Here is a 12,760-nt window from a genome sequence, read left to right on the forward strand (position 1 = left end):
TCTTTCTTCTTAAAGTAGGTTGAGTATTTGAAGTTAGCCAGTGAAGAAAATTGAGATTTTCTTTCTGTTTCTCTGCTTTCATCCTGTCAGTGTCTTTTCACCTGGCTTGATTAATAGCTCTCCTGCTGACTGTTCTGTGGCCAGCTGGAAAAGGGTGGTCTTGTCATTATCTTTTTCCTTCTAATGTGAGGCTTTCTATTCCATTATCTCAAAATAGGAAGCTCCATAGTTAATGTCTGAGCGTAATAGTGGGATGACAGAAGTAGTTTTTCTAAATCAAAACTTATTAATCATTTTCATTGGAATTTCTTATCACTCAAGCCTCAGAATTGTGCTATTTAATTCTCAATTTCTTTCTGACTTCAGAATCCTAATCCCATGTATATTTTACGTGTTATTTGCTTTCTTGATTTCTGACTTGGATTCCAGCAGGGTCATAAAATCTAGTCTAGTGTAAGGGTGAGTTAAATCCAACAGATTTCCATGAGTCATTTGCTCCATTGCCAGGGCAGCCGGTGTGCTGCTGTTAGGCATGGTTGTATCCCTTAATGAGTTATCTGTCAGGACAGATCCTTTTAATCCAGTTGTGCTATTTTTGGGTGGGGGAGGGGAGTAGCAGTGGGGATGTGGGAGCACAATTCTGAGGCGGGGGTGGGGGTGGGGCGTTCCAAATCTAATAGGCAAAGTACTGAAGACTTTTTTTGGGGGGAGGGGGTTAATGTAGGCTGTTCCAGCATATTTTAATAGTTGTTAGTAAAATATTAATATATTTATGTGTTCATATATTTAATTGTAAACACAATTAATTTTTCTTCCATGCATTTAATGAGTTTAATAATTGAGCTTTTGAGAGAGCAGCATTTAGTTGACCATGACTAAATATAGGTTTCAATAGCATAAACAAGTTATGACAGAAATATGTCCCTGTGATTTATGGATGTTCGCTGAAAAGGATAAACATATGGAAATGGTTTTCTTTTGAAAGTGAAAGGTATTTTCATGGCAAGTGGAATGTGTGGCATCTGTACTGTGAAAAGACTATCCATGGGTTCCCAGTGGTCATCCACTGTTGACATTTCCCATGTCTTACTTGCAAGTTGATGTTCATGGATTATTTGTATCTAAAACTCCTATTTAAATAGTGCTCTTAGGCCCATGTTCCAGTTTGCTAATGCTGTGGAAATGCAAAACACCAGAAATGGATCAGCTTTTATAAAGTGGGTTTATTTGGTTACAAAGTTACCATCTTAAGGCCATAAAATATCCAAGGTAAGTCATCAACAATCAGGTACCTTCACTGGAGGATGGCCAATGGTGTCCGGAAAACCGCTGTTAGCTGGGAAGGCACATGGCTGGCATCTGCTCCAGAGTTCTGGTTTCAAAATAGCTTTTTCCCAAGACATATTCCTGTCTAGGCTGCAGTTCCTCAAAAATGTCACTCTTAGTTGCTTGGGGCATTTTTCCTCTCTTAGCTTCTCCGGAGCTAAAGTCTCCTTTCAATGGCCATCTTCAAACTGTCTCTCATCTGTAGCTCCTCTCTCAGCCCCTGTGTGTTCTTCAAAGTGTCCCTCTTGGCTGTAGCAAGCTTGTTCCTTCTGTCTGAGCTTTTATAGGGCTCCAATGAACTGGTCAAGTCCCATGCTGAATGGGCGGGGCCACGCCTCCATGGAAATTATCTAGTGAAGAGTTATCACCTACAGTTGGGTAGGTCATATCTCCATGGAAACACTCAATCAAAGAATTACAATCTAATCAACACTAATACGTCTGCCCACACAAGATTGCATCAAAAAACATGGCTTTTTCTGGGGAACATAGTATATACAAACCAATACTGTCCATTTGTTCCTAATTTTTCTGTGTACCCTGTCCATCTTTCTTCAAACTTGCGTTTTCTTTGTTTATACTCTGCTGATGCAATACCATTTTCATCTTAAGTTCTCAGCATTTATATATACTGTTCAGACATTTTTTAAACTTCTAGACCTTTGATTAAGTAAATAAATGCCCAGTTTATTTCTTGTAAGTTAATGGCTGCAGTTTTCATGTGTTTATTGGATGCCTGCCTATTTATTGACCAGAGTGACTGGGTGAAAACCATATCTAGCAGGTTTCTTGTAGCTCAAAATGGAAGATAATTCAGACATATGTCTTGCCCCAAAATTTTCACACATACAGGTATGCCTCATAATGAAGAGCCATTAATTTTAAAAGAATCTTGTCTCTCTATGGGCAGGGCCTGAAATATGGATAAATTACAGGGATTGGTTTTACCCGTTGGAGGATACAAAAAGCACCAGAGATGTTAGGAAAGGTCTTTCTTTTGGGTAAGTAGTTAGAAAGGCACTTTGCTCTTTTTAGGCTGTTACTGAGGTGATTTTTATGGGTGCAAAGTTGTAAAACTGCTAGGGTTTTATTCAAGTCAGGAAGTCAGGGAAAGGGGGGACAACTTGGAGGGAAACAGTACGCTATTTGGCTTTGGTATAAAAATGGGTGTGTTGGGGAGGGATTGGGGGGTGGGGGAGGCGGGTGTGTGGGTGTGACAGAAACAGAGATGGTTGATCATCACATTGTATTTATGGCATTGCCAGGTGATTAGCTCTTTACGGAAAGGTGGGGCTTTGTAGCCCCTTTAATACAAGCATCTTTATGAGGGAGAAATGGAATTCTTTACAGAAATTCATTCCTTTATTCAATCAGCAAATATTTACTGAGTATCTTCTATGTATCAGACACAGTTCTAATACTGGAAACATTTTTTTCAGTATTTGTTCAAGTAAGGTGTTACATAAGTCACGTTTCTACTTCTAGAAGCTTACAGTGTAAGCTTTATGATGTAAATTAAGTGTATTATGAACTTACAGGCAAGTAAAAGAAATTTTGAAAAATACAAATGCATTTTGCATAATCACCTAGAGGTGTAGATACTTTCATTGGAAAAGTGACTATAAAGAAATCATGAAAGATTTGACATGTGCATGCTGGGATTTAAGACTGAATAATTAGACTTGACAGTAACCCTAGTTCTTCTTACTATTCTTCTCTGTTGGTGCCTGATTGCAGCTGATTCTGAGAAGTTGAATAAGGTACTGTTCTACAGTATAATTAAACTCTGCAAATCTTTCCCGAAACCAGCCATTTGTGTTTTTTTGTAGTTTATGCTATAGCTTATCATTTTCACGTCTCCTCCTTTTCAAATTTATTTGAAAATTATTTTAACCCAATACTTTTTTTAAGACCACTCTTAATATAGGAAGTATTTTCTATATATTATATACATTTTTTTCCTGTATATTATGGAATAATTGTATAGCTGATCTTTTAGCTTCATTTTTCCTATCCTAGATCCAAAGCAGGTGTTTTGTTGTTGTTGTTGTTGTTGTTGTTGTTAAGATTTGGATGCATAATTTTATTGGAGAGCTTTAGCAGCAGTATGATTTTCCGTCTTAGGAACATCAGACTGAGTGCAGACTTGATCAGTAGACTAACTTCATTTTGTCAAATAGTTCCTAAAATACAGAAGAGTTGTGTGGGGGTGGAGGGAGAAAATACTAGAATCTTTGGCTAATTGGTCATGCTTTGGGACAGAACGTGAAAAATCCAGGCTGGTAGCTGTTTCAAGAGATAGGCCTACCTCCCCATCCCAACTTCTTAAAAACATCTGCTTCATAAAGATTTCTTTGAGCTACAGTGCAGACATCTTTCTGCCAGACTTATTTCTGAGGTTTATGAGGAGAGTGTTGCAGGAATGTTGATATAGATCTGTGAGTCAGCAGATAGTCCCCCATCACCAGTTGAAAGTTCATATTTTCTTATCCTTGGGTGTGTAGTGTAAGAGTTTTCTTTCCTTAAAGTGCTCTGCCTTCATCTTTTCTTTTGAATTTGTGTAACAAGGTCTGCAGATACGTATTTCATATTACTATTATAAAATTGTCTTCGGTGATAATCTATATGAGTTAAAAAACTTGATGAAGTTATTTCAGGATATTTGTTTTCCTGTTTGCTTTGTTTTGTTTGGAATTTTTTTTTTTTTTAATTTGATAAATAAAGTAATTTTAAATAAAAAAAAACTTTATGAAATTGAAAGGCTTATAGACAACTTAGATCAAAACAGTTGAATTCAGTTTTTTTAAGCAAGCAGGTTTATTTCTAAAGGCTCAAATTCTATGTTTACCTAAAGTTATACTTAGTTTTTCTTAGAATGGAATAAATACTATGTAGTATTTAATACACAAACAATTACACATTTACTTTTGTCACATGGACTTGGCAAACATGAATATTTTGTAAAACAGTTCTCACAGTACAACTCTTTCAGTGAAGGCTTTTTTTTTTTTTTTGCTTATTTCCAAGTATTTTACTGTACCATAATATTTTACATAGCCAGAATTTCTTACCAAACCCTCTATGTCTTCCTGTGTAAGTCTGTAGTCACCCTTGGCTGGGTAGCTATTTTTAACATTCTTAGGTGAAAGGGCAGCCCACCTGGTTCTTTCTGTATTTTGTTTCCTTGTGTCCAGTTTTTCTTTGCAGTCTGATACTAGTGGGTATATATATTTCACCTCTATTCTAGGCAGTTAGCACAAGTCCATTATTTTCAGGTCTCCTAATATTTCTAGGGTATGTAATAAATCTTCATTGTTTGAAATACCTGAAATTGCCTCCAATTAGAGGTTAGACTATTCTCTGTGTTTTTGGGATTTCTATAGAATTTGCGTAATTATAATGTTTAGCAGCCATCTGAAATCCAAACGTAATGCAAAATTCGTTATAATTACTAACATAAGATAAGCTGTGGTACAGAATAAAATGACTTATTTAGATCTTCTAACACTAGCTCTGAGATATCAAACATGTAATCGTTATATAGGGGATTGGGGAGGTGACTGATTTATTTTCTCCTGTCTAGAAGTTTGGTAAGCTCTTATGGGTCACTGAACACTATTTAGCCTATATGAAATTTGAAATATAAAGGAAATTCTAAACCTAATAATGAAACTGTTTAAGCCTTTCACCCTAATCCTGGAGATGAGAAAGATCTTTCTATTTATGTTATGATAGAGCTTTTCTTGAATGCCAGGAGCTAACAATAAAAGACGAAGAAGAAGGTTAAAAAGAAAGAAAGAAAACGACTCTCCTAGTCTTTGCAGGTTGACCTCTGTGAGTGCTCTCCTTTAGTGCTTTATCCATATAATGAGTTTAGAGAATAATTCCAGGCCGAAGCCTAGTGGCCTTCCTGATCCCTTTTATGCCTGTATTTTGTCTTGGGCATGCACTTGTGGCCCTAGGAATTCCCCTTTTTACATAAATAAGAATATCCCCTCTTCCCTAGGAAACAGTTTCTTCATGGTCGGGGAATTGCAGTAAATGTCCTACTGCCAGCAGTCCCTTGGCCAGGTAGCCCTACTTGATGCCCTTCCCCAGCTTTCTGTAGAAGAGCTCCATCAACTGCTTTCTACATGCAGGCAAGTTCTGGGTTGGTGAGCTTGTGACGAATGTCTTGCTTCGGTCCCTCATGCCGCAAACAGACTCTGGGCCAGACATACATGCTCCCAGTATGTACATGAGTGTTACTCTGCTCCTTCTGGAACTAGTACTAGGAACCTGCACTGGGAGTGCAGGCCTACTCTGTGTGTAGCCAGTGAAGGGATGAGGATGGTGCCAACAAGGGCACCCTGAGAGCCTGTTGCTTTTGAGTTGCCTTTCAAAAAAAATTTTTTTTTTTAGTGCAGACATCCCAGCAACAGTGCATATGGGCTGTTGCTGAGAGCATAGGTGCTTTATTTGGGGGTGGGGGTGGTGTGGGCAGAGGATAAGGAAGGTTGATGGGGAGCAGTCTTGGCTGCCCTTGACAGTGGGATATGTTTATGGGGAGTTCTCTGTCCAGGCCCTGGTTCACATGGGAAAACACCAGTCAGTCACAAAGTCATAGGAGTGCCACAGAAGCCTGACTGTTTGCCTGAGAAGCACACAGGAGCCTGGGGCAGGTCCCCTGCACGTTTAACATCAAACTATACATGATGAGGCTGTACATGAGTTAATTACAAAAGAGTTGTATTTACAGAAGTCTGGATACACATTTTAGAAACTCAAGAAATTATCATTTATATTACAAGTTGCTGGGCCAAAATATTAAAAATAGGATATTATACATTTCTCTTCTCAATTCTTTTCAAAAGAATTAAAAAATTTAAAGCACCTATGGTTGTTTCCTTAACAGCCCAGCCCTCCTTGAGTCACCAGAGGTCTTGAGCCATGAATGGGTCTGGCCAAGGGACATGGCCCAGGGTTGGGGCAGGGAGCCAGCCCACAGTGCAAAACTGAATGCTGAAACACAGCAAAGGGATGTCTTTGGCTAAAACTTTGGCGTTAAATTTTTTAAAAAGGCAAACAGAATGGAACATGCAGCCCCCCAGCCACGTTGGGGCAGAATGGGGGCACAGGTGACCCTGTAGACAGGCTCTAAGAGGGGAGAGAACCAGGCCTGGCCATGTATCTGGATGGTAGAAAGCTGTGCTTCAACCAGTTGGGTGTGCCTACTGGGCCTGGCAGGGAGCATGTGCAAGAAAGGAATGGGGAAGGCAGGTGGCCCACCCTGGCCATAGTAACTAAAGTGGATGTATTGCAAATGTCACAGCCAAGTATGATGGACATACTACCTGCTTGCTTTAAGGGTCATGTGGCAACATGGGGCCAAAGGCAGGACTCCTTGTCCTCATCCTAGGTGCCTGTGTCCTCAGCCACAGAAAGAACCCCAAGTTTTCTTTATGTGGGGGACAAGGTTGCCAGCAAGGAGACAGTCCTTATGTGTTAGTGGATAGCTCCTGGGTCCAGGTATCAAGGCTCAGAGTTTGTGCTTCTCTTTGTAGTCTGGTGCCGGCAGGCTGAAGACAGAGGAATATCTGGGCCCCTTATGCCACGGCAGAGCACCTAGCCTGAGCCCCACTTCAGAGCATCAAAACAGCCTTCAACACTGGCACGGTGTCCAAGAAGGCCCACAGGGTGGCACACCAAAGCCCACTTAGCAGGGTATGAAGCACAGTTCCCTGGGGCAGAGAGGCATGAGTGGTGATGTCCCTAGGGGAGCTTTGCTGTTCTCACATGGGCACGAGGTCTAGGAGGGCCGTACATGGTCACTAAGACAATGTGGTTGTTCTGCTGACCTCAAAGACCATCCACTGAGGCCCAAAGCAGAATATGGAGCCAATTGGGTTGTTGTTTGGGGAGGATGACCTGTGGAGGACAATGGACTTTTCCACAGGGTGGCCCTGGATGTTGTCCCACTTGCTGTAGGTCCTGCATGTTTCTGACTGACCATCTGCATCTTCTATCTTTATGGCTGGTAGGATCTTGAACTCACAGTGGTGATAAATGTTAAAATTGTCATGCCCAGGGTAATTGGTGTGTCGGACAAACTTCTTCATTTTGTGTACATTTGCATCAAAGAGGATGTCCACCCTGAGAGTGAAGTAGTTTAAAAAGTAGTCATTGCACTTGGATGGAACTTGCTTATGAGGGGAAGGGGGATGAATTTTCATCTTGTCTTCTGATTTATAAAAGACCTTATATGGAGAGCCAAGCATGCCAAGAGCACTTCGGCAGGAATCACCAAAATACACCAAGCATTCAAATACCCACATCTTGGCACCTGCTGATAGACTGGGTTCCGCAGCCTGCGGCAAGTAGACGAAGTTGTAAACCTGAGGGTTGGGTTCCATCTCGAACTCTTAGTATACACCTAGGAAACAGCTCAGGGGCATCACAAGATACCCTGTGAAGCGTTGGTATCCTGCAGGCTGTTTCTGCTGTAGATAAACATTCGTTTCACAGTTGTTCCATGGGGTGTCTGGAGAGAAGCTGGGCCATGGGCTTGTACTTAGGAGCCTCAGTTCATGAGTTTAGCTGAATAGAGAAAGGCAGTCCTCTGAGGGTGAAATGGAAAAGCTGCTAAAAAAAAGTGGAGTTGTACACTCCAGGATGGGTTGCGCTGAAAGACCGGTCAATCTGCTCAACATTAGGAGTTATGGCCTGTGAATTGAAATGCACATCACAATATTTTAATTTTATTTTGGTCAAGTCATATACTCCAGTCACCTTTAGTCTCTGTCTGAAAACATCAGATAGTAGTTTGATCCCATCCTGAGTCAGGCTAAGGATGAGGTCATGGCTTAGAGGAGACTGCTCACTGTAGAGATCCTGGACATTTTTGATGATGCAACACTGCTTCTGAAGAATGGCCACTGCCTGAGCCAAAGGCATTCCCAATGCGGATTCCTATTGCTCATTCCCCAGAGAGTGCTTGGGCACCACCTCCATATCCAGTATTGGCTCGGTTTATTGGGCCAGGGCAGCCTCCCCACAGCAGTGCTAATGGTACCGGCGCTCACCAGCAGCAGCCGCAGTGGTGGGCGGGCGGGTTGCCTTTTTCTTGATTCAGTGCCTATTACTGCAATCCTTTAACTATTTTCTTTGAGAAAGAAACTGTTAACTTCGAGAAAGATGTTTCTGCCAGTTCTTCTTGGTTGTTCAAAGCTTCTGTGGGGGGGTGGAGCCCTGAAGCTCTTTGTTTACTTTTAATTGTACAATATAGTTTTTAAAATTCTAGATTAAGCTCATCATACAAGTACAAAAACAAAAAATCAAAACCCTGAGCACTTTTTTTCCTGAGAAAACTTTTTCAAGACAATGATTACATATTTGACTTTTTAAAAAACTTTTTATTTTGAAAAAATTTCAAACTTACGGGATAGTTGCAAAAATAATACAAACCCTAATACAGAGAACTCCAACATACCTCCATCACTCCCCAGATCCACCAATTTTAGCATTTTGCCACCTTTGCTGTATCATTCTAGCTATCTGACTGTCTTATCTGTCATCCATCCATCCATCTATCTATCTATCTTCTGAACATTTGAGAACAGGTTGCATGTCATACTCCTTGAACACATAACACTTCCATGAACATTTCCTATGAGTAAGATATTCCCTTAAATAATCACCTTAAGTGCAGTTATCAAGTTCAAGAAATTTAATGTTGATATAAAGATTACATTCTATATTCAATTTTTTAATTGTCTTAATAATGTCCTTCTTAGCCTTTTCTCCTCCATTCTTGGATCTCATCCAGTATCATGGGTTGCATTTAATTGTCATTATCACTTTAGTTTCTCTTTCTTTTATCCTTTCTGTTTTTTTTGTTGTTAATTGTGGAAGCATATATACAACATAAATCTTCTCATCTCAACCCCTCCAAAGCATATCATTCATTGGGATTAATCACATACACAGTGTTGCAGTACCCTCACCACCATCCTTGACTATAACTTTCCCTTCACCCCAAACAGAAACCTACAATCAATTTTCCATTAACTTCCCATTGCCCCTGCCTCCCACCACTTTCTGTCTTTCTGAGTTTGCCTATTCTCTGATATTTTCTTTGTGGTTATCATGGGGTTTAAATTAAACATCTTATATGTATAACAATCTTGTTTCCTTTGACACCAACCTAACATCAATAGCATACATAAACTATATTCCTGTTCCCCTCTGTTCCCTCACTTATTTTTTAAAAAATTCAGTTTTATTGAGATATATTCACATACCATACAGTCATCCATGGTGTACAATCATCTGTTCACAGTACCATCATATAGTTGTGCATTCATCACCCCAATCAATTTTTGAACATTTTCCTTACACCGGAAAGAATAAAAATAACAATAAAAAAAAGTAAAAAAGAACACCCAAATCATACCCCCCATCCCACCCTATTTTTCATTTAGTTTTTGTCCCCATTTTTCTACTCATCCATCCATACACTTGATAAAGGGAGTGTGAGCCACAAGGTTTTCACAATCAGAGGTCATCCCATGTAAGCTCCATAGTTATACAGTTGTCTTCAAGAATCACGTCTACTGGGTTGCAGTTTGGTAGTTTCAGGTATTTACTTCTAGCTATTCAAATACACTAAAACCTAAAAAGGGACATCTGTGCAGTGCATAAGAATGCCCTCCAGAGCGACCTCTCAACTCCGTTTGAAATCTCTCAGCTACTGAAACTTTATTTTGTTTCATTTCGCTTCCCCCTTTTGGCCAAGAAGATTTTCTCAATCCCACGATGCCAGTTCCAGGCTCATCCCCGGGAGTCATCTCCTGCATTGCCAAGGAGATTTACACCCCTGGAAGTCAGATCCCATGTAGAGGGGAGGGCAGTGAATTCACCTGCGGAGTTGGGTTAGCTAGAGAGAGAGAGCCATGTCTGAGCAAGAAAGAGGCACTCTGGGGGAGATGGTTAGGCACAACCACAAGTAGGCTTAGCCTTTCCCATGCAGCAACAAGCTTCTTGAGGGCAAGCCCCAAGATCAAGGGCTCGGCATACCAAATTGTCAGTCCTCAGTGTTTGTGAGAACATCAGTAATAACCTGGGTGGGTACGTCCACATTTCTGCATTTTCTTCTAGCTCTTCAGGGGGGCCCTGCATATATATTTTTATTCTCTGCCCAGATTACTCTGGGATATATCACTATTTCACACTAACCTGTATAAACCTACCAGATCTCACTCCTATTCAAAGCTCCATGCAGTCATGGTGTTTGAATAAACTGACCATACAAGTCAAATTATTTAGCGTGCTGTAGAAGATACACATCCTGCACCAAATAAACATCTCTTCCCTTGGTCCCACACAGAAGCTGAAGTTTTAAAACCAGTCTTTATCATCCTTTACCTTTTGGACTGATCTGCCCTATCCTAATCAAATGTGCTTCATTCATATCTCTAACTGAGGTCTGGTCTGTCCCCTCACTTTTTTGTGATTCTTGTCATAAATTACATATTATACGCTGATTTCAAAGCCATTGATTTATCATTACATTTTATATATTTGCCTTTTAGATCCTATAGGAGGTAAAAGTGGAGTTGCACATAAAAATAAAATACAATAGTACTGTATTTACATTTTCTCATGTTATTATCTTTACTAGAGATCTTTATTTTTTAATGTGGCTTCAGGCCATTGTCTAGTGTCCTTTCCTTTCAACCTGCAGAGCTCCCTTTAGCATTTATTGTAGGATTGTTCTAGTTGTGACAGATTCCCTCAGCTTTCGTTTATCTGGAAATGTCTTAATTTCTTCCTTATTTTTTAAAAAAAACAGGTTTGTCAGATTCTGGGTTGGCAATTTTTTGCTTTCAGCACTATAAATATGTCTTCCCACTGCCTTCTTGCCTCCGTGTTTCTGATGAGAAATTGGCGTTTAATCTTATTGAGCTTACCTTTTGTGTGACATGTTCCTTCTCTCTTGCGGCCTTCAGAATTCTCTTTATCTTTGCCATTCGACAGTTTGATTATAACATGGCATGGCATAAGTCTGTTTGGATTTACCGCATTTGCAATTTGTTGAGCGTCTTGGTGTGTATACTTATGTCTTTTGTTACATTGGGAAATTTTCATTATTTCTTTGAATATCCTCTTTGTCCCTTTCTTTTTTCTCCTTCTGGGACTCCTACCATGTGTATAATGGTACACTTTTTGTACACAGATTTGACTTTTGCTCAGTGCCTCTATTTAGGCTTTTTGTTAACTATCTTTGATTAAGATGTCATAGGTTTTATGTAGATAACTATTTAACTGCATGTTCTTATAGCCTTTTACATTTTCAGGAAGTGGGTATGTGAAATGTAATCTCATAAAAAAACCCACAAAATAATAATAATAAAAAAAACTGAAATGTAATGTCATGTGCCTGCCTCATATATACATGACTTTGGAGGAGATAGTGATTTTTTTTTCATTTTATATACAGTAAAACTGACTTTTTAGATGTACAGTTTATGAATTTTAATACATGTATAGATTTGTACAACTAATTACACAATCTGGATTCAGAACATTTCCATTACTTCAAAAATCTTCTTGCGCTGCCCATTTGTACTCAAACCTTTCCCCCATGCCTAACTCCTGGCATCCATTGATCTGTTTTCTGTTCCTGTAATTTTGCCATTTGCAGAATGTCATCTAAATGGAAGCAGATAGTATGGAATGTTTGGACACTGTTTTCTTTCACTCAGCATGATGCCTTTGAAATCCATCTGTGTTGTATGCAAGTTTGTTCCTTTTATATTGGTGAATAGTATTCCTTTGTATGGATGTACCACAGTTGATGTCTCACAGAATTTAAGTTTTCAGCTATTATTTCTTTAAATGTTACTTTCTGCACCACACTTTCTCCTCTCCTCCAGGACTCTGATGGCACAAATTTTATACTTTTTGTATTACACACAGGTTCCTGAGGCTTTGTTGTCTGTCTGAGAATATTGATGAATGTTATTCATCCCTTAGTGTTATGCATTCAGCAATTTTTTTTTTTCTTTATTAGAGAAGTTGTGGGTTTACAGAACAATCATGTTTAAAATACAGGATTCCTTTTATTAACACCTTGAATTGGTATGGATCATTTATTTCCATTGATAAAAGCACATTTTTATAAGTATACTGTTAACTATAGTTCATGGTTTAACTTACGGTTCACTGTGTAGTGTACAGCAAACAATTTTTGAGCACTCTTTATCCAGTTTCCAATTGCTAATCATGTAGTTACTAGCAATTTTGCTGTAATGAAAATGCTGCTGTGACTATTCATTTTTTTGTTTTCATTCACTTAATCATACATACATTAATTAAAAATGCATTTAATCCCTCCATTTTTTACTGGGATAAACAATGGTTGTAAAAAATGAATTTACAATCTGATTTTGCTTCC

At 39.2% G+C, this 12,760-nt stretch overlaps 1 protein-coding gene and 1 pseudogene across 3 annotated transcripts in view; one reads left to right on the top strand and one right to left on the bottom strand.

Annotated features, from left to right (window-relative positions):
- MCU (mitochondrial calcium uniporter) overlaps positions 1–12,760 on the top strand; it is a 215,609-nt gene that overhangs the window by 46,684 nt on the left and 156,165 nt on the right. The gene's annotated exons all lie outside the window — the stretch shown is intronic.
- The window catches only part of LOC119510721, a 30,638-nt pseudogene continuing 24,955 nt past the window's right edge, over positions 7,078–12,760 (bottom strand).

The sequence above is a fragment of the Choloepus didactylus genome, chromosome 15 (genome assembly GCF_015220235.1).
Source record: "Choloepus didactylus isolate mChoDid1 chromosome 15, mChoDid1.pri, whole genome shotgun sequence".
Lineage (NCBI taxonomy): Eukaryota > Metazoa > Chordata > Mammalia > Pilosa > Megalonychidae > Choloepus > Choloepus didactylus.